The 5,145-nt window shown below is 41.7% G+C and overlaps 1 non-coding gene across 1 annotated transcript; it reads right to left on the reverse strand.

Moving 5' to 3' along the window:
* Window positions 1-1,212: 1,212 nt before the first annotated feature.
* LOC142054082 (small nucleolar RNA SNORD123) lies at window positions 1,213-1,281 on the reverse strand. Its single transcript, XR_012659428.1, has one exon. It is a non-coding gene; the product is annotated as a small nucleolar RNA SNORD123 (small nucleolar RNA).
* Between the last annotated feature and the right edge of the window lie 3,864 nt (window positions 1,282-5,145).

Below are 5,145 nucleotides of genomic sequence, written 5' to 3' on the forward strand. Positions count from 1 at the left end.
TGCCATGCATCTTGTTAAGCTTCTGTCTTACTTCCTACGTAAACCCTCGACAAGTACATCTAGCTTATTGTGTTCACTGTGAACCTGAGGGTGAAAGGGCAGAGGCTGAGCAACAACTTGGTCACACAAATATGCTGTCTGCACTTAAATAAAGGGATAAATGAACTCTCATTAAAGACAGTCAGTGAGACTTTATAGGAAAACTGTTTTCTGATTAGTCTTTTCTTGTTCATTTCGGTTTAATTTACATGCATTTTAAATGGATTTAAGGTATGCTCAAAGCAAAACAAAAATATTCACATGGGAGTTTGCTCTAATTTAGCTAAATCACTTTTAAAAAGTGACTTAGGGGCCGGCTTACTTGGAGAATTTACGACAAAATTCTTGTGCGCGGACAACTCCACCATCACTTCCCAAGCTGTGTGCCTCACTGTCCACTTGGTGGGCTTTCATGGGCTAACTGTGACTTAGGGCTCCTAATGCTAGATCAGTGTCACAGAAATGTCGCCCAAGTATGAGGGCTACGCAGCTGGTTAAGATTTCTTCTGAAAGTTGTGATGGTCTAATTCTGTGGAGGCAAGTCCAGATAAGCTCTATATCCTGTGCTTTAGACCATTTGGCAGTAATAAGCTCATATATGTGTACTCTTTATCCAAATCTCACTTGTACTGCTGGGTGATGTGGTAACATGGGAATTTTGATTAATGAGTATGGACCTGCAGACAGAGAGAAGCAACTAATGGATTGCTAATTCATAACCTGGCTTACCTTAAGGAGGTGTCTTGGGGGTAAAAACCAAAAAATTAAAACTTAAATAGAATTGTGTAAGGCAGCAGAATATATTATCATCCAAAGCAGAGAAAAAAACATGCTAATATTTTTATTATGTATTAATTTTAAAATCCCTGAATTTAGATTCAACTGTAATAAGACTTATGTCTTAGGTTTGTAACTTTACATAATTTAAGTCCAAATTCTGACCTATTTAAGAGACCAGAGTTATTAATATTTCGTATTATTTCTACTCCTCAAACTTTTCAACTGGATTTCTCCAAGGCATTCTTTGTTCTCATGCCTACCTTCCTCTTCATTTTGAAAGTATCAGTTCTGGGAAGTGGCTGAAAGATAGAAAAACACACACAAAAAAAATTATTTGACTGCAGGTACTCATTGTAAAACATTCCTTTTTTTTTTTTCTGGAGGAGATATGAAGGTGAATCAGGAAATGGATGGCTTTTTCAGATCACATGAATCAGTACCCAAGAATTCATCATTTTCACCAAATATCTGACAACTTTTAGGGACTTGAAGATAGGCGGCCCTTGTCTAAGGCTCATATAACAACTTCTTTAACCGCCTTATGTGTGAAAAGAAAAAAGCAATTACTAAAAATCAGCTTGCACGTTTATAAATGCAAGCGCACATTTATGTTATATAGTTGTGTTGAAAATATCGTCTTAAACATTCATTTATAAAGAATCTAAATCATACAAATGCCGTAAGAAATACTACTTTATTCTCTCTCTTAATCACAAATGGTAAATATAAACTCATCAGATGATGAGCTCTCAAATGCCAAGTAATTTAGAATCTCATCTCACTGTTCCTAATTCATAGATATTACAGGTACTAGTCAGTGTAACCTTTAAAATACAGCACATAAGGCGAGACAATAATTTGACAGAAAACAGGAGAGTTTGTAACTCTGGCATTTATTTCTCTGTGATTTAAAGCAAGTATCGCAATAGTGTCTTTTGCTAAGACAATTAAAATTTTGCTCAGTCTGAACTTGTCTCATGTCTGCTACTGGGGAACACGCTACTATGCTGCTGGGCTACAGCCTTGCGTGTCATGCTTTTTAACAGCATGCTTCCTACTGGAACCATCTGTTGTCAACATTCAAATATGGCAGACTCATGATGATCCAGCCTTGGAGGATGGCTTTGCTTAATGCAGGCAGGAATGCTGAGGACGCACACAACTCAAATGCAGCAGACCACATGCTTTTCTGAATCTCAGTGAGAAAGAAGGAATGACCAGTGACGTAGACCTGATGAAATAGGTCTCTCGGCAAGGTCACATAAGCAAGGTGGATTCAAGAGGCCAGACTGCACAAACTCTGGGTTCTTTAGCATTGGTTCAGCAAAGGGAGCTTGTTCACATGCACCATGCCCCTGGCTGGTCTGCTCTGGAATGTTTCTGGTCACCAAGAGGGTTTCTCCTGAGTAATAGATGATGTGGTTGAAAAAACAAAAGCAGGCAATTAACTGTGAGGTCTCGAATTTTTTCTCTGCACGTTTATCACGAATTAAAACAAAAATAACTAATGTTGTGAATGGAGTGAAAAAACTAAAATGCAAGGAAAATAAAGCCTCTGAACTCTGGCTGTGAAGCAAGCGAGGTCTTTTCCCTATGATGGAAGCAGAGTTCAAGGCACAGTTTTACTGAAGCTAACTCCTCCCATTTTTTTTTTTTTTCCTTTTTCCTTTTAACCTAACTTAAACTTTGGGCTTACAGTATCTGACTTTGTTTTTCTAAATGATGAAAGACAGACATACTCTCCAAGGTGCTTTTGATGGGTAATATGAAGACAGGCCTTCCCCTTACACCACGGCTTTTCCACCTAAACAGATGGAAATCCACCCCCTTCCCTGCTTTCTAACAGCCCTTATATCCTGCCACCACAGGGAGGAGCTGAAATCTGGCTTCTTACCAAACTGGCCAAAAGCCTGAAGGTGCTGTGCAGCCTTTCCTCTTCCAACTGCAGTACCTTGCTGCTTTCACATGCTGCCATCCCCTAACACGCTAGGCTCTATTTTGTTGCAAGGAGGGATCAAGAATTAGTAACAGTGAGAAATATAACAACAGGAACAATACAGGGCAGAGGAGGAGGTGATCCATACTGGAAGGAAGGCTGGATGGAGGCTGGTCCTCTCAGGCGTTTCTTTTCCTTCCTTAAGTCAGGCTTCTCCTGCTTCTTTCTCCCCCACCCTCAGCACAATAATTCTAGATTACGCTAGGATATCCTTATTTATTTTGGTTATAGTAACACATAGAGGCTTAGCCTGGGACTGAGACACCACTGTGCAAAGCACCTGTACAGACCCAAAAAACTCTCAGCCACCACTTGAAAGATATGTCTGGGGATTGCTTTGCCTAAAATTGCTCATCTCACTCAACCAATTTGATTTAACTCTGCACATAGACATAGTACAGAGTAAGATGTAACATGAAATAATGTTACATTTTGTAGCTTTCTTTCAAACATGGTTAAATTCACAGCCCGTTTCATACATCTTTGCCCATGAACTTCTCAAAATATAATAAAATGAAATAGAATTAGTTGTTGACATGTGATTGGTAGTTAGCTATAAAGCGCATGACTTAGAACCTCCAGGGATGATATCGGGAAAGTACGATTCCAGTGGAATTTTTCTTAGGTTGTAATATAAATAATTAATCCAGTATCATATAAAGCTATAAATATTGTGGCTTTTATGGTTTTTGTTTGTTTGTTTTATATATACATCCCTTGTTTCATAGCCAAAGTGCAGAGGAATTGTTAGGGTTTAAAATATACATCATTCCTAGTGCTAAAATTTTGACGGCTTTTACTGACAGTTGGTTTTGCATACACAGTGCTTTTCACAGAAAAAATATGGATGTTTGGGTTTTTCCTCCCAGCAGTTGGAAAAACAAGTATATCTCCTCTTTAAAAAGACTAAAGTTTTTGTAATAGGTGGAGATACAAAGCACAGGACTTGCTGATGTGACCAGATTGGTCTTAAAAACACTCCAAACAAGTTAATGGAGTATATATGTGAATCATCCTATATCTGCAGTTACTTTGATGGCAATTTTTAAGTGTGAAACAGATTCTTTTATTTTCTACGGAAGTATTTTCTGGAGCTGAGGAAGTTTCACAGGAAAGCGATCATACATAAATACACATTACATTGGTGTCTTATACAAACCTGTATTGTAATAAATAAGGAAACAGCTTTGACTGTAAGGGTTACATAACTGTAATGGAAAAAAAGCTTGGCCTTTAGTATTTGCTGTTGTGGTAGTTTTTTTTTTTAATACTAAGAAGCAATCAGGAAGAACATTCCAAATTCCAGAGCTTCATTTTAAAGAAAAATTTCAAACTTTCATTAACTTTTCTCCTTGAACAAGTTTCTTTTATAGCATAGCCAGAGTAACATTCTCCCTTGAGCTGGCTGGTTCAGGCAATTTGGATTTGCAACATTTTGGCTTGCAAATAAGTTTTGATTCCAGTTGTTTTAATTAAATATCTTTTTATAGGATTACTCTAGCACGGATCAATTCCACTGTTTTGTTTGTTTTAATAAACTCGACACTTTTACTCTTTTAAATGGAGGTCTTGTTGCAAACAACACAAATCAGTTTCTGCTGCAGTTTGTAGCAGAACCGTGCAAATGCTGCCATAAAAGAAAAAAAAAACACAAACCAAAAACTTTTGATGGAATTCGTTAAAATACTCGTACGAACAAAAATAACCTCCTGGTTTAATACAAATGGGTTGACTAAGCACAAAGGCTTACGTCGAAAACACCGTGAGTGCAGAAATGCAAACGTACTTACCTGGGGAAAGATGCTTGCGCGCCGCGGCTGCGGCCCCGCACTGCCACGTCTCACCGCCCCACGCGCGCCGCGGGACCTTTATAGGGAACTCTCCCAGGGCCTAAAAATAAAGTTTCGGGGCTGACACGTCGATCCGTGTCGAAGAGGGAGGGGAGGGGGCGGAGAGGGACTCGCCACGGGCTTTGACGTGGTCGCAAAAATGTCAGCGCCGCGGTCCCTCCCCCCCACCCCCCGAGCCGCGCAGCGCAGGGGCTGCTGCCCACCCGCGCAGCGGGACGGGTCCGGAGCCGCCGTTCCGCACCGGCCCCCGGAGGCCCGGGTCGCCGGGCTTTGGGTCGCCGCGGGTGGGGGAGCGCGGAGGCGGGGGCGCGCAGCCCTGGCCCAGGCGGGCGCTCCCGGGGCGCTCCCCTGCCCTGCCCTGCCCCTCCCGCCCCGGGGCAGCCCCGGCTGCTCGCTGGCGCCCGGCGCTCCTCCGCCTCCCCTACCTGCTGCGCCCCGGCTTCGGCGGCGCCTCCCCCGGCCCCGGAGCCCCCCTTCAGT

This window comes from Phalacrocorax aristotelis, chromosome 2 (genome assembly GCF_949628215.1).
Source record: "Phalacrocorax aristotelis chromosome 2, bGulAri2.1, whole genome shotgun sequence".
NCBI lineage: Eukaryota > Metazoa > Chordata > Aves > Suliformes > Phalacrocoracidae > Phalacrocorax > Phalacrocorax aristotelis.